Genomic DNA, 19741 nt, shown 5'->3' on the forward strand with positions numbered 1-19741 from the left:
GCCAGCTGTGCTCTGTCAGATAACAGATTAGCTAGTATTACCCTGAGTGATGGAAGGAGAGGGAGGTCCATCACACCCACCCAGAGAAAGCATTGCCTGTGATGCGGATGGCATTGTCATGGAGCAAACCTGCAAATTCCTGATGATAAGGTCAAAGCTAATGTTTGCGCCCCAGAAACGCCTACCCTTTGTCACGCTGTTGGACAATAGTGGAAGTTCATGAAACTCAGATTCTGAGATTACAATCATCCTGGAAGGTTTAGAAGCCTATACGTGTGACTATATATATGTTTTTTTAAATTTTTTTTAAACACCTCACTGCCACTGCTGGACTGGGAATAGTCCACCAACCTGTGGGTCCTGTGGGCAGCATTCTGTGACCACTGATGAAGGACTAGAGGACGACCAACACAAACTGTGCAGCAGCAGATGAGCTGTCGTCTCTGACTTTACATCTACAAGGTGGACTGACCAGGTAGGAGTGTCTAATAGAGTGGACAGTGAGTGGGCACAGCGTTTAAAAACTCCAGCAGCACTGCTGTGTCTGATCCACTCATACCAGCACAACACACACTAACACACCACAACCACATCAGTGTTACTGCAGTGCTGAGAATGATCTTCTTCTTTCGGCTGCTCCCTTTAGGGGTCGCCACAGTGGATCATCTGCCTCCATCTTGCCCTATCCACTGCCTCCTCTACTTTCACACCAACCATCTCCGTGTCCACCTTCACTACATCCATAAACCTTCTCTGAGGTCTACCTCTTCTCCTTCTACCCGGCAGCTCCATCTCCAACATTCTTTGCCCAATATATCCACTATTCCTCCTCAACACATGTCCAAACCAGTGCTGAGAATGATACATCACCTAAATAGTACCTGCTCTGTGAGGGTCCATGTGGGTCCATTATATAATAAGGGGAGATGATAAAATTGACAATGAGTGTAGAAACAAGGAGATGGTCATGATGTTTTGCCTGTTATGATGTTATGTTATGATGTTATGTGTATATATATATATATATATATATATATATATATATATATATATATACACATATATATACACCAATCGTACAGAGAGTGAGAGAGAAAGAGGACTTTCATACTTTTTACATTTTATATATACAGAGGCACAAGTGTATCCCCTACGCAGGGCTGAGACACAGATAGCAAAATAGGTTCAACTGGACAGCAGCTGAAAATGGAGGGGCACACAAACAGCAGAGTTTTTGTTCATATTCCCAAACAGTTATAAACCGGACCCCCTCATGAACAAACCATTTAAAGTCCTCCAGTACAGGCAACAGTATCAGTCAAAACACCTCGCAGTGACCGTCCTGGACAAAGTAATGACACCCCCCCCCACTCCCCCAGGCAGCAGACTTTTTTTGCTCTCCTTGAAAATACAATGTGTCATAAAGCTCAACACGCTGACTCAGCACTAGGACACCTGAGCCCTAGGCTTCTACAGAGCGTATATCCTCCGACCTAACTGTCCATTTTATCAGGTTAAGTTTTGACCACAGGTCAGCGGAAACGTCTCACTAAGCATCAAATTCAACTCTGTCCTCTTGGCGCAGAGTGGAATTGTGGGACTGCTGCTCTTTATTGATGTTCTGAGGCCAGCGCTGCTGATCCAGAGCTTTCCACACTCTCAGCTTGATGAGCACACAGGTGACAGGATGGTCATCACGGTTGCCTCATAAGCATTTCGCTTCGACATATTTCTCCAGCATTACTGCAGTGGTTGGGCCTTTCTCACAGTTTCCCTCTACGCCAAATGTAGTTGATCAGCCAAGAGACGTTTGGTGCCAGAAGTTTGCTTTATTGGCTTTGCCCTGAAGATTTGAGGCTCATGTACAGTACTGTGCAAAAGTCAGAGACCACCCTTCATTTATTTAATTTCCAGCCTTTAAGGACAGCTGCTTTTATTTGACTTGACTTAACTTTTAATATGACTTTTGGCATGTTTTAGCTATGTCTTAGCTATTGTTTTTACTTTTTACTCTTACTTTTTTTTTACTTCTGTGCTTTTATCATTATTTTTATTTCTTGCATTAGTAGTCTTTTTATTTATTCTATTATTGTCAATGTATTGTCTTACATCTTTCTTTTATTTCATTAATTTATGTTTTTATTTATTTTATCCTTATCTACTGTGTTACTTGATAAGTTGATATATTGTAATTTTAATCATTTATTGATTTAACAGTTTATTGGTACCTTACTACTACTATTATTACTACTACTACTACTACTATTATTATTATTATTATTATTTACTTATGATTTTTATCATTTAATTATAACGTGTATAGTATAGGGGCAGTCGTGGGCTGGAGGTTAGGGACCCACCCTTCTGACCGGTCCAATCCCCTCAGCTGACAGTCTGTGACTGAATTGCCCTTTAACAAGGCACCTAACTTCCAACTGCTCCCCAGGCGCTGTGGATAGGGCTGCCCACTGCTCCGGGCAAGTGTGCTCACTGCCCCCTAGTGTGTGTGTTCACTAGTGTGCACGTATGTGGGTGTTTCACTGCACGGATGGGTTAAATGCAGAGGTCTAATTCCATAGTGTGCAAACACGGTTGGCTGATGGTTGTGTACTACTACTGATTTTTGTTTTTTACTGCACGACTTCTCAATCCCTGATTCCTGTATCTACTCGACTACATTGTAAATGAGGGTCTCCTCTCATGTATTCCGAGTTTAATTAAAGGTTGATTGATTGATTGATTGATTATAGTTATTCATTGTGAGATGTTTCTGATGAGATTAGACAGAATATAATCCACTTGCATTTTGCTAGTGTTGCATTAGTAACCCTTCTGTAACCCTTCTGTATCCAACACATGCAGAGCTGTGCAAAAGTCAGAGACCACCCTTCATTTACTGAATATCCAGTCAAAAAGGAATATACAGTGAAAAACACAATTTTCCAAAACAGGAGTTCTGTCAGAAATACTCAGGAGGCAAAAGTGAAGAGGACATTTTTTTATATCCTCAGTGGAATTTTGCAGGTTTAAAAATAACAATTCAGTAGAAATTAAAGAGCCTTTAGCGTAGGCCGGGACAGACAGGGACCCAACTGGTGGTGGTGGGGAGGAAGGAGAGGAACATCAGAACGTCAGCACCTGAAAGCAGCAGAATACATAATACATAATACATAAATCGAGTCACTTTTAATACAGGTGTAGGCCCGTGATTGGTCAGGAGTAATGAATGAACGGATGACGTAGCTGGAGAGTCTTCCTGGTGGACTTTTTGCTAAAGTTTCTATTTCAAAAAATGATGCTACAGAGAAAATGGGGCTCCTAACAACCACCTGGAAAGCCTGGTAGACACCCAAACTGCCTCCATCAGAAAAACAGCACTTAATGCTTCCATCTTTGAGAGAGAGGAGAAAACCAAGCTGCTTCAGATCTGAAAACATCCACAGGTGTTTCTGTCCATCCTTCCACTGTGAGAAGACCACTCAGCGCTGTGGGTCTGAAAGGATGTGAAGCTGACCGAGAAGAACCTCACTTGCTTTGACTGCACTTCTACCTATATGTCACGATTGGCCCCTCCCAGTCCAGTCCATGCGTTTGTGTTTTGGTTTTGTAACTCCGCCCCTGATTGTTTTCACCTGTCTCTCGTATTTAAGCCCTGTGTTTGCCCTTTGTTTTCGCTGGTCGTTGTGTGCTCGTCGTGTGGGTGTTGTTTGCCGTATCCAGCTGTTTCTCATGTCGGAAACTCAATCTGTTCGTGTTGGCTATATGACCCTGATACTGGATTTGCCCTCAATAAAAGTCACTTACCTCCACACATGCGTCCGCCTCCTCGCTCCTCGTTACACTATACTCGTATATAGTATCAAGTTCAACTCCATCCTCTGGAACTGCTGTTCAAACCAGTGTTTATTCTAGCATCTTACTCACCTGCCATATTACCCCACCTATCTGACCGTCTTTCTCTGCTACTATACACCCTTTAACTGCTGCTGCACTCGGCACTTTAACTTTAGACTCACATTTTTGCACAATGTAAGGTTTACAGGTATGACTGTGTGTGTGTGTGTGTGTTTGAGTGAGTGAGTGATGGTAGGAATGCAGGTTTTATTTTATCTTGTTATATTTTAGATTTATTTTATCTCTTTCCCTACATGTGAATGTCTGTCTGATACTGTGCACTGTGAGCTCCTGCAACCAAAACCAAATGACTTGTATGTGTAGCACACCTGGCCGATAAAGCTTGATTCTGATTCTGATTGGAAATTAAATTAAAGGGTTGCCTCTACATTTTGCACAACACTGTAGCTAAGAAGTAAATAAAGAAGTAAAAAGTTTTTTAAAAGCTTAAAAAACATTGTTCAGACTGCATGACTGAACATTTGCTTCGAACAATGTCGAGGCGTTAAATAATCTCTACTAGACTTGCTTGTGTGGTATCTGACACTGTTCGGCATACCGTTGCCCATTAAAATGGACATGAGCATATCTCAACTACAAGCAGTGGGAGCAGCTGTCTTAAATCATGCATTTCATTTGTACTTTGTCCATTTTTGTATAGATACAGAGTCAGAAACCACACAAGTAAGTCTATTTGAGGTTATTAACAACTTTACACAGTTTTAAGTAAGTGTGTGATGCTGTAGGCCTGAAATTTGCACAATGCTAATAGGTGGATATAAGCTTCCATTACTCGTTTGCTTCATTAGCCCTTTAATTCCAGCACTAGTTTGGCTGAACCATTGCTTTAAACTTATGATCCTTATTCCTCAGTTGATCTGCGGCTGTAACAGGGCTTGGTTCAGATTGTATTTGGCCCTGCAGCTATTAATATCTTATTTCCTATCTGGCCAAGGATAGAATGTACTATAAATGACCTAAAAGGCCAATAAAACTGCTCAATTTTCTATTTCCGCCCTTAGCAAGTTTGCTTCTTAAGAAGATGACAATTTCAGCTTTGTAGGTGTTTTATTATCCTCCCATCATTGTTACTACAACTACCTCAGAGTCTGATTACACCTCCAGTCTGCTGGTATTTTTGACTCTAGTCCACACCCATGTTCCCCAGACACTATACACTGCAGTATAGTCCAGAAAAAGGCCGGTCCCTTCTACTCGTAGAATGCACTTTCCCCATCAGTCATATATGGTGTCATATTGCAGCATATTGCTAATGAAATATAAGTCTAATAAAGCCTGGTTATTTTTAATCTGCCAGTCTTATACCAGTGACGGATTTGGTAGCAGCGCCAGAGAAGCCTCATCTCAGCGTGCCAGCTGAGGCTCACTGCAATCAATTATGAATTTGGCACTCAAAAGCCAGCAAGCCACATTGCTCTGTTTCCAGGTACCAGCAAGCCTCATGATCTGCCAGGATGTCCAGCACAGTCCTTCTGGTCATTTAAATACAGGGCAAGCCAGTGCATTGTCACTTGTTTCTTCACCACTCATTTAAATATAGTGTCCAGGCTTTCTACCGTCAGGAACATAAGCTTTATTTAGCACAGCTGTGGAGCTCTGAACATGGAAAACTGATCATTTACAGTTCTGTCTGAAGCTTAAAGCATCAGTCAACAGTTTTGACTTGCCTGATCGAAAGTGGTGTATCTTAATCTTAAACGTATTCTCATCTAAACGCTGTGATTTATGTTTAAACGCTTGAAGTGTTTCTACAGCCTCACCATTTCCCCTCAGGGAGTCTCCTTACAGGCCACTGCTTTACTTTATTAGCTGACGGGAAGTTTGTTAGCTGAGCCCTTGGAGGGACGAATGATGGAGTGAGCACAAGTGTTGACTTCAGCAGCAACTTCTACCCACGGATGATGGTGATCTGGCACATTTCCCTTTTCAAAATAAAATTGAGGATGAAGCGGTTTATAAGCAATATCAATAAAATACTGTTACATTTGTTCATGTGACTTTAATACTGTACTTGGTTACATAACTAGCAACAACAAAAAGAAAGATAATACGTGTTTCACAAGCAAAGCTTATCACCAGACAATGCAATGAAAATTTTAGTCTTAAAAAATAAAGATTTTGCTTTCCATTGCATTTATGTGCAAGTCTTCATGGATAAGTCACTGAAGTTAACCTAGTCGAGGCTGTTACAAATATACTGCTCACTGTCCTCTACTCCCTGTGGCGAGCCATGACTATTAGAGGTAGGCCTTCATCTTAGGCCATAATGTTACAACTCAGTCAATAGTCACGTACATGCAGACTAATAATCTGTTAATAATCCAACTAATAGCTTAATCAGAATAGAATATGTCCATGTACTTAAATTGGAATAGAGTAGCCTGATTGAGGCCATTTGGAATACAATTCCTATCTGACCGAGGTGGGAAATCCTGTAAATAATCAGTTAAATAGAAGAATAATGTCAGTGTAAACGCCTGTATCTGATTACATTCCCTATCGGAAAGTTTACGTCCGTTCTTAAGTCCGTGCCCACCTTATGTGTCTCAGAACATGACGTCTTCCTCTCGCCCTTCTTTTAAAAGGACATGTGAGGTACATTTTTCTGAGCCTGACATCATTTTAACGTTATTAAGAACACAAGCACTGCTCACTGCTGCTCATCTCACTCTGACTGGACTTCGCTGTCATGGTGACATTTATTCCAAGTGGTTATTCATGCATGCCGTTTTGGATCAGATTATTTGCAGTGAGCATGTAAACGAAGATTTTCATCAGATTCTTGAGCAGATAAACACCTCAGTCTAATCTGGAATCGGAATATATTCAATCGGACTGGTAAAAACCTTTGCATGTAAACACAGACAAAGACGAGGGAGAGAAACCTAATATATTATTGATGACGCTGCACTATACCAATAAGAGTCCTTGGGCAAGACTCCTAACACTACCTTCGCCTATCTGTGTAAAATGATCAAATTATAAGTTGCTGTAGATAAGAGCATCAGCCAAAATGCTCTAAATGTTCTGTGATTCTAGTAGCATGTTAGTGCTAAATGAATATCAATTCTTTTTGGCTGTTCTAGATTAAGCAATCTTGTAAAACATGTTCCATGTCCTATGGAAAGCTTCCAACAGACATTAACATGTCACTTTACAGTAAAAGGAAAAAAATACTCTTAACTTTCTATGTAAGCTCATGTAACAAGATTTTATTCGAAGTGATTTTGGACCATTTCTATTGGAGATTCAAGATGTTATTCTGACCTGCGGCGGTATATTTTGTATTGAGTGTAGTACTCACACTCAGTGATGTATCTAGAATGTCCAGAAGGCCTAGACATTTTTCTCAATAATGTGCCCAACTGGCAATCCCAATCCCATTGGCATCAACACGACTGATTCTGCTGTCACTTCTAACTCATTTTAGTGGTTAATCTGACAGGTTAGTCCTTCAGTCCAGCTCCTGAAGTCCTAACCAATGGGAGATATAGCTTGACAGTATCTACCTAGATACCACAGAGAAAACAATTCTGATTGGACAACTTTTTATTTGTTTCAAGCCAAAACCTAGTAATAATGTTAGTATTACAACAGTACTTGCAAAGTATTTATATAAGTGTGATAATTCAGTTTAATGAAAATGAACGAAAATTACAGACCTGTGTTCTTTAGTTTCCAGACATAATTAGGACTTCTCTGAGGGCCTGTTAGGCCCTGACGATCCCCTTCTAACGTTTCTCTTTGCCTTGTGGTATGATGCACATCTAAAAGCATTTATGTGGATCTTCTTAGGTCCTGTTGGAAAAGCATCTCAGGTGTCTCTTCATGAAGCTACAGGAGAGTATCGCAAGATTGTGTTGAGCTCCATCAAGACAAAGGGAGACCACTAAGAATCTAAGAATAGAAAGTAGTTTGGATATGTGGATCAACTAAAAGGTAGTCTGGATATGACTTTTTTGATCAAAACATTGAATATCTTTTATTTCACGGTTTGAAGTCTTCACTATTGCTCTAATGTGGACCTGTGTGATGCCCCATCATATCATAGCCTACGATTACTTTAAAATCACCTCTGGTAGCCTAATGCATGTTAAATGATCATTTTAATACATGGTATGAAATAGATGCAGGTCTTGCATGTTAAAAAACAGCCCACCCCAGCAACCCAGGCTTAATATGTGCCGCATTTATCACAGTCTTACAGAGAGATTAGGCCTGTGCCCTTCATAAAAGGTGGCGAGACTCCAGAGATTTCGCATTACGGTCTTGTTTGTTCTAGCATTTGCCTTTGCCAATCATGTGTGGTGAGTGAAGGGGGTGGAAATGCGCAACATGTTTTATTCAGGGGGGGATATCAGATACAGCTGTGCTGCTGCACACAGCCATTAATCTAGCGCCAGCGCTCAGATGCTATCGAGGTGTCACAGGCAGTCTTTGTTTGTTTTGCCTCTCGCTGAGGCCGTAACCTTTTCGGCTCAGAGGGAGAGCGAGCTGCGGCATCGGATCGGTCAAGTAGAGCATGAGGAGAGGAAGGGGTCAGCAGGGCAAAGCCCTAAATGGGGAATGGCATCATCTCACATCAGATTGCCTTCTACATGACGGCTTCATTGAGCAGGAAACCAAGATGTGTGCTATCTTTGAGAGTGAATCACTAACTTAGCATAAATAACACATCAGCTGCATATATGTGCTACATTAATGAATGTAGTATTAATGGTGACATGATATTAACCCTTAGAACACTACATTTATTTGGTATTTTACATTTACATTCATGGCATTTGGCTGACGTTCTTATCCAGAGCGACTTACAGTTTGATCATTTTACACAAGTAGGCGAAGGTGGTGTTAGGAGTCTTGCCCAAGGACTCTTATAGGTATAGTATAGGGTGCTTGCCCTGGTAGGGGATTGAACCCCAGTCTGCATTGTAGAAGGCTGAGGTGTTAACCACTACACTAACTACACTACACTACACTATCCCAACCCCAATTTTAGGTCAATTACAATCGCAGTTACAAAGTATTCACATGTGACAGTCACGTGTCATAGGTTATTATTTTCAGGAGACCCTGGGCTACTCAGATATGCCATTGTTTGACATGGAAATGCTGAAAGAAATTTGATGTCTATGAATTTGGGTCATTTTTGATCAAACATTTACCTAGCGACTGCCAAATTTATCACTTTCTTGCATATAGAGATCTTGAAAACAAGTGTAGTTGTGGTTATCTTTTCAGAAATTGTTAGTCTGGAGTGCATGTGAGCTGAAAGTGCAATAATTTTGATGGTGATTCTTTCTAAATAGTTCTTATTAGTAAAAATAAATAATTAGCGCAAGGCGGAATGATTTTCATTGATTTTCTGTCCTCTTGGATTCATGCTGAGTCCTAAAACTCTGATACACAGCAAGACTTTATTTTTTTATCATCAATTGAGTTGCATGTGCAATATATAGAAAATTTTAATATTCAAAAAGACTGAACTGAAAGATCAAAGAGCTCAATATTATTCATTTTATAATCATATTTGTTGTTATTTAGCTGTCAAAATGTGTTTTAGGGCCTGTGTGTGATTTTGAGGGAAAGAGGGAATGTGCACTTATGTTGAATGGGACACCTCAGTTTTATCTCCTTTTTCCGCATTTTATGCATATTTAGCTATAAATGTCTGATTACCAGCACTAAAGTCAGAGTCTGAGTCAATCTGATGACTGTTTGATACTTTATACCGAACCCATTGCTCTGGGGGTTTTAAATGGAAGTACATGCAGTATCGGAACGGTGGTTTACTGAACTGGATTACTGCCTGGATCATGTCCGAAATATCCACAGTCTTTCTGGACACACAGGGTAAGCCCTGATGGTCAACGTGACGTGTGATTTGCGTCGCTGTTGTTAAAAAGTATCTAGACAGTTCTTCTAATCAGTGCGTTCGGCTACTTTATGGTACACCTATTGATGACACAGGTGACCACACAGTTTGTAGAATTTCCATTGACCAACCAAGTGGGATGCTTTTGAGCAGCCACATGTGAGCCCAAGATCACTAATGCCAAGTGTGGGCTAGAGGGGTATAAATCCCCCCAGGCATTAGGCTGTGGAGCGATGGAGCTCCATCCAATACCTTTAGGACGAGTTGCAGCGATCCAGAACTGACCATCCAACATCAGTCCCTGACCTCACTAATGCTCAATCAAATCCTCACAACAATGTTCCAACATCTAGTGTAAAGCCGAAGAGTCGAGGCTGTGACTGCAGCAAATAAGGACAAACTCACTATTAATACCCTTCGTTTCAGAAGACACGCTGAGCAGATGTCTAAGGCCTTTAGATATACAGTGTTCTGCTGTATTTTAAATGCAACAGCTGTTTCCAGACTCAAATATTAACTTGGTGAAGCCAATATACCACGAAATACGATAAAACATATTTATTGTTGTAGAAAAACAGGCAGCAGTCAACGCCTGAGCAATAACTCAGCAGAGCAGGAAGAGAGAGGCTTATTTTTCCATAACTACTGTAAAACGATCAGTAATGTTTGAAACTACACTACAAATAATTGTCTTTTTTCCACTCGCAGTTAATGATGCTAGTTTGAGAAGCATAATTAAGTGAAATAAATAAAAGGAAGACCCTGTCACTCAAAAACGGGGTAGGATATTTTTGAATATTTTTGCCGCAATATGAATATGAGCAGCACTAAAAGTGACCAGGTTTAGCACCAAAATATCCCCAATTTTCCAGATTTGTACAATGAAGGACCCGAGTGGCTCATTTGAATGAGCTGACCAGTGATTGGGCCGTTGTTTACAACCAGAAGACCACAACAGATGGGTGTCCAGAAATCAGATTTACTGACCCAGTTTGTTGCTGCTACACGGTGGTTTTTGAAGTGCTTTTTTGGCCCGCACTAACAATGTGCAGCTGTTGTAGCAGGGGTGCAGTGGTGGCCCCCCTGCTGAGCTTTGTCCTTCCTCAGCACTGGACTGTTATATAAACGACTGAGAGAAATGGCATCCGATGTTTTTTTCCCAGCCTACTTGTGTGAGCTGTAAGACTTCGAATATGTTGGAATCAGGCTGAGTAGAAAAAGCGGCCAAGGTGATTTTGGTTTTTAGCACTACAGATTAATCACGGGGAATGATGGGACGGGAAGGGAGGCCTTATTGAAAATCGCTGATGAGGACATGCTGAAATGAGGCAGGTAATGCTGCAAATTCAATCACTGTAGCTGGAGCGGCAGCAAATATCCTCCATCTGGACAAAACAGTCTGAGGCAGAGAAATGGCTGGCCTGCTCGTAACGAAAGGAGGAGCCTTGCTCCAGCCTGAGGATGACAAAGGCTCCACGAGGCTGCATTTAATGCGCCTCTCAAAAAAGAGGCCATATACGCTGTAAGTGGCTCACGTTTAGCATGCTGTCACGCTTTAATGATGCAGCGAACCGTGAGCACTTCTGGAGCATCTCCCGCTGGCATTAGACAGCTGCGGTAAATGCTTATGTGGTATGTTTAGCGCGGCTTCAGGCCTTTTGCTTCATATACATGTGAACTGTATAAGCACATTCATGCTTTTTTAGTCTGGTAAGGCCGTTTTGCTAGTGCAATATGATCGAGGTGGTTCAGAATGTCCATATTGATTTGGATAGCTACATTAAATACATACATGACATGCATTTTATCCTTTATGCAGTCTTTCTGTGCAGGGTTGTGTTGAAATTCATTGAAATTCATTGAAATGTGCAGGGTAGGGTGCCACCAGCACCAGCATTGAGAAAAGCTGTTAGAAACACACATATTTCATGTTTAATGTGCAAGTTGACCTGCTTACTATAAGTTTTATGTCAGTGTCTGAAATATTCTAGTTTTGCTGGTGGCCAGCTATGCTAGTCTATGCTGTTTGTAGCAGAGATTCAACGAGCTGGATGGCAGTTCTTTGAACCCTGATTCTGTTAGCTGTAACTTCATTAGGATTTACAGGTATAGTTGATTAATGCTTCATGCATTTTGCCTTAGCCATAATATCGTTACTGACAAAAATGTGTGATTCCTAGTTGTAATGTACACTACTTAGTTGTTAACAGGTCACACTCTTGAATGCTACTACTACTACTACTATATTACATTTAGCAGACGCTTTTATCCAAAGCGACTTACAAATAATGAGGTACATAGAACAAGCATAGCCAGGCCTTAAAGCAGGCCAAAGGGTAATAGTGGGGTAGAGAAGGGAAGGAGGGCAAGAAGGAGATGACGTTGGTAGTGGTTAGATTGCAAGAGGCGATTAGAGTAAGTGCTCCCTGAAGAGAAAATAGCGAGGGACGCCGCTGCTCTGACAGTGGAAGGTAGCTTGTTCCACCATTGGGGAATCAAGTATGAGAACATTTACATTTACGGCATTTGGCTGACGCTCTTATCCAGAGCGACTTACAATTTGATCAGTTTATATAGGTAGGCGAAGGTGGTGTTAGGAGTCTTGCCCAAGGACTCTTATTGGTATAGTGTAGGCTGTTTACCCAGGTGGGGATTGAACCCCAGTCTACAGCGTAGAAGGCAGAGGTGTTACCCACTACACTAACCAACCACAGAACAGTCTTGATTGCTTTGTGTGAATGTTTGGCAAAGCTAAGCGACGTTCGTTGGAGGATCGCAGCGGCCGGGCGGTGCTGTAAGCCTTTAGGAGCGAGTGCAGGTAGGAAGGAGCCTGCTCTGTTAACACCTTGTAGGCAATCGTAAGAGTTTTAAATTTGATACGAGCAGCAAGCGGTAACCAGTGGAGCTCAATGAGCAGTGGGGTGACATGCGCCCGTTTTGGTTGGTTAAAGACCAGACGCGCTGCAGCGTTCTGAACCATCTTCAGTGGTTTTACAACACAGGCCGGGAGGCCCGTCAGTATGGCATTGCAGTGGTCGAGGCGTGAGATGACCACTGCTTGTACCAAGAGTTGGGTGGCTTGTTGTGTTAGAAACGGCCGTATCTGTCTGATGTTGTACAGCGCAAAGCGGCAGGACCGAGCCGAATGCTGTCCATGCTTGTGAATTTTCAGATAACTTGAAGGTAAGACCTCTGCAGTTCATCCCCCTCCCTGCCCTGTAAATAAAAAAGCATCAAGTGTTCTAAATCCAATTAATTCATTCACCCAGAAGAGATTTTAAATTAGTCAGAACATATCGCTGCTCTCCAAAACACACATCTCCACTTTTGTCCCTTTTTAGTTTTCTCTATATCATCTGAATTCTGTAGCTGCTCTGTGCGCTGTGCAATAAATTCCAGATCAACAGACCAAAAGAAGTGCTTTCAAATGACTTGGAATAACTTCCGTGTTACTTCAGCTTCCATTTAAAGTTGAGAACATTTCTGTGCTCTCCTGTAAAGTCATTATTTTGGAGCTGCATGTTTTTACATTTACATTTAAGGCACTTGGCAGACACCCTTATCCAGAACAGCGTACAACAGTGCTTCACTGCAGACTCAGAAAATATCCTTAGCTATTGCGTATAGACTAAAAGACACCTCAAGCTTCGATGCTGCAGAGTACAAAAGTCAGTACAGATATCTAGATGCACAATGCTCATATTAGTCAAACTGTCCCGTATTACACTGAAGCTCAACTCAAGTAAAGACGTAGACGAGAATAATTAGTGCAGAGTTAGTGCTCATTGAAGTGCTAGTTGAAGTGTTCTCGGAAGAGATGGGTCTTCAGGCGGCGTTTGAAGACAGCAAGTGACTCCGCTGTTCGGGCACTCAAGGGAAGATCATTCCACCACCTGCTCTGCTCTGTACACTGTGCAATACATTCCGGATGAATAGACCAAAAGAAATGCTCTCAGATGACCTGGAATAACGTCCGTGTTACATTAACTTCCAATCAAAGTTAAGAACATTTTTGTCTTCTCCTGCAAAGTCATTATTTTGGAGATGCGTGTTTTGCATTGGACAGCAACGATATGCATTCAGTAAATGTGTTGATGTACTTTTCCCATTATTGGTTATGCTAACTTAGCTTGTCTTTTAATGAGTAAACACAGCCTCTTCCAGAGTGCCAGCTGACATGTATTCAGACCCAAGTGAAAGACAATAACTCAAGCTTCACTCTCTCATGAGATGGCCGTGTAAGATCTGTTGCAGCATTCTGCAGAATGAGGGTGCCCCCCTAAAGCATCACAGGCCAGTGCGTGACACATTTCAGCGAAGTCATTCAGTGCCTTGTCCACATTTAGACTGCCTGTGCTCTTTGCATACACATCTACCAAGTTACCGTACAATGCAGGAATCACTGAGGCCAGGCGAACATGTCAAGTGTGTGGCTCTTGCTCTCCTTCAACAGGGAAGGAATACTTTGCACATATCGGCCAACATTTAAAGAAGCGTGAAACGGTGCAATGCGTCTTTACTCACTGTGACTTCAAGACAAATGTATATGGAACATTTGCATCCCAAGAAACAGAAACCACACCCCTCATTTGTAGTGATTTTAAAGAAGAAGTGATTACTCATACTGATCAAGAGGAAGCAGTTAAAGAGCAGAATCCTATTGATGATTAGAAAGAAGTAGTCCAAGACTCTGCTGAGTCGGCTGCAGGTGTGTTGGATATCATTGTTAAGAATGTGGGCCCCATATAGCAAAAAGTTGAAAGCATATACACTGTATGGGCCACAGTTAAGTGTTTTTGTTCATATTTGTCTTTTTTGTTGGCGTTGTGAGTGTGCGTCCTCTATAGATGATGGGTGTTACCCTATAACCCAGTGAATGAGATGCGTGACGGGGAGGAAGGCAGAGCGGCGATACCGCCATTGACCTCAGTTGGTACTCAGTAGGCGTACCCCAGTTCTGCTCGTTGTAAGGCTGCTGCCATTGGGGCCTGTTAGCCAAAACAACCTCACCTAACAGTTATTAATGCGATATTTACGGACTTCATGCTACCACTGCATATTTAATTTTGTATTTCTATATAATTATTATACATTTCCAGCGACATTTTGCATCAAACACTCTTCTTTGGATTTCGTGGAAACCAACTGTGAGTCTGACACTGAGTCTGTCGTCTCCTGTGTGGTAAAGACCATTGGAAACTGGAAACAAGGGGTTACAGGATAAACCCAAACTGTTTTTACCATTACATACAGACGAGCTTGTAGAAGAGCTGTCTTTCATCTGAAGCATCTATCCCTGTTATATTGTTGATGTAAATCTTAAGAGACATGGCTGTAGCGCTGAAGAGAAAGTAATAGCTGAATTAGCTGAAGAGCCGTGCAAAGGCAACCCTGTAAGTGCTGCACTTGGTGAAGACGGTCCGTTTTGTACGTCATTTAAGAGAGCTTACTGTAAATGCACTCAAGCACAAGCATCCAGACGATTCAGCCCCAGCAAAACATTAAGAAACCGAAGAAAGCCGAGGTTAATTTCGTTCCTCCTTACCCAACAGGAGAGACAAAGGAATCTCTAGAAAAAGTAAGGATTGAATTGATCGAAGAAGTAAAAAAGAGAGACAACGAAAAGATCATAAGTGAAAAAATGGCCAAAACGTTTTCACTGCGCAGGGAGGAAATTATCACCCAGCGTCCTTTGATTGCAGACTGGAAGGACAGATGGCCAGCTCTGTTTACATTAGCTCAGGTAAGTTAAGTTAGCGTTAAATTCTTTGAGTGTTTGTTTAAAACTGAACTGACACTTTGACTGTATGTTTTGATCTAGTTATTTTTGACTGTCATTTGCAGCACAATGGATTTTTTTCCTGTTCATTTACAGATCAAAGAGGAGCTCCAGCGCATAACTACTTTGCATCTAGAGTCAAAATTCATGTTTCCCGTTGACCAGTGTACACCAAAACTCCTCTCTATCTTTACTGCCACGGGAGGAGCCGCAGGAAGAAGGATGCGAGCCATAATGAATTGTTTGCACAAGGTATCCACACCTAATTTTATTTATTTATTTGCAGTGCTTTAGAAGAACCACCTTTGTTTCCCTTAAAACCTAAAATCTCCTTTTATAATTGAGATGTGTGCGAAGAACCTATTTAAAGTTGGAAGAACCTCCACATTATGTTAAAAGTTCTTGGAAGAACATGGCAGTGGTTTTCAAACCTGTTCTCAGGGACACCCAGACAGTCCATGAGGACCAGTTTGAGTGCTACAACTGGTGCTTGTATGGCTTTGCTCAAGTAGGCCTTTGTGATACCATAGTGTAAAAAAAGGCAGATCAGTCATCATCTGCTGTTTGATGGAGTATGTGGGGGAACCTGGCCTTTTCACAGAATGTTTTGCAGTGTATTTTTATTAGTGATGGGACTTGATTAAAAATTTTAATCGAGTTAATTACAGGGTCTGTAATTAATTCATCGCAATTCATTACAAAAATGATTTTGCTACTAAAATTTTGAATGAATAGACGTATATTCTTAACAACAAACATGTTTATTGCTTCCACCCTTTGGAAACATCCTGGATTAGGGGTTCATTTTCCTGGTTTATACAGTTCCATTGTGTTGGCTGGACTGTGTCTGAAATGACCCACAATCTTGCGGCACTTTGCTAGAACATCATTAAATCCACAGTAATGGCACACTGATGGATCTCTGCAAAATATGCGCAACACCTGGCATCTGCTGAAATGGGAGCTGTCTTGCTGCTGCCATCATGATTCCGGCACAATCGGTGCCAATTGTTGTAACCTTTTGCTCAATTTTCCAGGACTCAGCTACAGAAAAAAAGGTCTGAGATGTTTACTGCATAATGTCTGCTGTTGACTTTCTCTACAGTGAGGGCGAAAGATGCTAATTGCCATACTTCGTTAACGACGCATGCTGTGTGCGCGGTCACGCCAAGGTAGTTAGACTTGCTGGCGGAAGTCCAATGGTCCCCTGTCAATGCAACACAATCAACTGCATTCAATGTGTCTTGTTTTGACTGCTTTTCGTCATCATAAAGCTGCCTAATCTTACTCACTATGGTTTTCCTACACGGGAGTTCGTAAGCAGGGTCCGATGTCGCGATCTAACACAGACTGTAGCCCCCTGTCCTCTACCACCGACAGCGGTCTACAGTCTGCTGCGATCCATTTAGTCAGGGAGTTGTTTAATTTTTCAGACGTAGACTTACTTATTTTGGCCCTGAAACCTGTCACCTGGTCCAGTGTGGGCTGGCTGGAGCGGTTATTTACCCCTGCTGGGGGCGCTGAAATCAGCTGTGGGGTCGGCTCTGCTTGCCGCAACATGTTTTGCATTGAGATGGTATTTTAGGCTTGAGTAGCTTCGGTGATGAGCAAACTCCTTTTTGCACAACTTGCATACAACAGTAAGTCTTTTCAAAAGTCCCAACAGGATGTTTTTTAAAGCTAAAGTTTCCCTCAGTGGACCAAGAGAAGCGGCTTCGTCGTCCATCTTTGTTGTTTGCGGATGTCGCTTGTGCATCAGATTTACAGGCGTGCTAGAACACGCGAATACAAAGGTTCCAGCTCCAAACTTAAAAAAAAAAAAAAGTGATTAATTCCGATAAACGTTTTAACGCGTTAAAATCTTTGTAATTAATTAATCTATATTAACGCGTTAAAGTCCCGGCCCTAATTTTTATCAATGTGCCGATATAATTTTTTGGGCTAATATTGATAATTTGAATTACACAATACTTACAATACTGTTCTTCTTTGTGCTGTGGTGTGCTGTGCTGTGCTTGACAGAACAGTGAATGAAACCACAGTCTTCCATTCTGAGGTGGTTCTGTTCTGTATACTGTGTTCCACATATATGATGAGAGAAATTCTCAATTAGTGAAAGCAGGTGCATCACTGCATGCATGAGCTGAAAGAAAGATACTACATGATAATATCTAGGGGCGGCACGATGGCGCTGTCGCCTCACAGCGAGGAGGGCCTGGGTTTGATTCCCCGGCCGGGTGACTGGGGTCCTCTCTGTGTGGAGTTTGCATGTTCTCCCCGTGTCTGCGTGGGTTTCCTCCGGGTTCTCCGGTTTCCTCCCACAGTCCAAAGACATGGGTGTGAGTGTTTGAGTGACTATCTGTGTCTGTCTGTCTGCCCTGCGATGGACTGGTGACCTGTCCAGGGTGTATCCTGCCTTCCGCCCGTTGACCACTGGGATAGGCTCCAGAACCCCCCCACGACCCTGAAGGAGAAGCGGCTTAGAAAATGGATGGATGGGATGATAATATCTAATTAAAATCTAACAATAATTACATTTGATATTTTATTTGGGGCGGCACGGTGGCGTGGTGGGTAGCGCTGTCGCCTCACAGCGAGGAGGGCCTGGGTTCGATTCCCCGGCCGGGCGGCCAGGGTCCTCTCTGTGTGGAGTTTGCATGTCCTCCCCGTGTCTGCATGGGTTTCCTCCGGGTTCTCCGGTTTCCTCCCACAGTCAAAGACATGCAGTCAGGCCAATTGGACATGCTAAATTGCCCCTAGGTGTGAGTGACTGTCTGTGTCTGTCTGTCTGCCCTGCGATGGACTGGCGACCTGTCCAGGGTGTATCCTGCCTTTCGCCCGAAGACTGCTGGGATAGGCTCCAGCACCCCCCCGCGACCCTGACGGAGAAGCGGCTTAGAGAATGGATGGATGGATGGATATTTTATTTGAACAGTCCATCTTCAAACTAAACAGTCCATACTAACAATACAAATGTTGGCTGCCAAGGTAAACATGAGCAAAATGGGCTGTAAGAAACTCGTTTACTGTTATCTCTCATTCAAAGTATTAATGAAAACTGTGCTTTGGATCACCGTCCTGCTGGAACCACGGCCAAGTTCCGACCCCAAGACACAACCAACTTCTGTGATTGCTGCGTCCTGTTGTCCTCGTCACCTGTGTAGGCTGCATCTCCGTTTACTCAACATTGATTGGTTTACAGAATTCAGGATGTGCATCTAACGTTGGCATGTTATTAATTCGGTGAATTGCCTTTCCAGGTTTCTGATGCCCTTTGCATGCATGTGTGTCCCGCAGCAGAATGAGCGCAACAGATTCCCTCCGATTCCCTGCTTTTATTTCTGGGTATAAGTGTAGCCCGGGGAAAAGGTGCCACACAGGACACAAATTATTATTATTATTACGTGCCTGTTACTTTGTTTGGAAAAGTATTGTTCTTGTTTTGTTTGCTTATTTTCTTTCCAAAAATTGTATTCGGTTTGTATAAAGCTTCATATGGATTTCAACCCCATGGGGGCGCACTTTATCTTGAGGGAACACAGTACAAACTAGAGTGCAATATACATAAGACCAAATAAATACGGCAGTGCTTTATGACTGTAAAACAAAGAAATGCAAAAATAGTGAGAAGAACAAAATCACAAAAGTAGAGCCACTAATAAATGATAGAGAAAACAAACAGAAACTCACATCTCAGGTACGTTAGAGGCTCCCTTTTCACAGTTGAACTGCTCTCGACTGCGTACACATAGTTCTATATTCAACACAAGAGATTTACAGTTTTAAGGTTACAGAATGTTATTATAAATATCCTCAAGAACATCTAAGATCTCTGCTGGAATGGGAGAGCCAGCTGAGTATGATCTCATACACCTCGAACCATATACTAAAAATAAAATGTGAAAAGATGGTCATCTCTACTTCACAGGAACACTGTATAATAGTTTGACACCTATATTCTACTTCTGGGGTTAAGGATGAAATAATTACCAGTGGATTTCTCCCTCCGAGACATTTCTAACTCCACCACGCAATCTGGACAAAACCATGCGCTCTGACGACAAACTCTCGCTAGAGACGCTCAAACCACGCGATAAGTCGAGTTTCTTAAAGGGCCAGTGTTCATTTACCCACCACGTTTACACTTACAGAAAGGAAGCTGATAACAAGAA

At 42.1% G+C, this 19741-nt stretch overlaps 1 long non-coding RNA gene across 1 annotated transcript; it reads right to left on the minus strand.

Annotated features, from left to right (window-relative positions):
* Positions 1-3022: 3022 nt before the first annotated feature.
* Positions 3023-19626, minus strand: LOC108411302. The gene is made up of 4 exons (XR_001856560.2): positions 19560-19626; positions 19260-19323; positions 17545-17643; positions 3023-3138 (listed from the first exon to the last, which is right to left on the minus strand). It is a non-coding gene; the product is annotated as an uncharacterized LOC108411302 (long non-coding RNA).
* Positions 19627-19741: the final 115 nt, after the last annotated feature.

The sequence above is a fragment of the Pygocentrus nattereri genome, chromosome 6 (assembly GCF_015220715.1).
Source record: "Pygocentrus nattereri isolate fPygNat1 chromosome 6, fPygNat1.pri, whole genome shotgun sequence".
NCBI classification, from domain to species: Eukaryota; Metazoa; Chordata; class Actinopteri; order Characiformes; family Serrasalmidae; genus Pygocentrus; species Pygocentrus nattereri.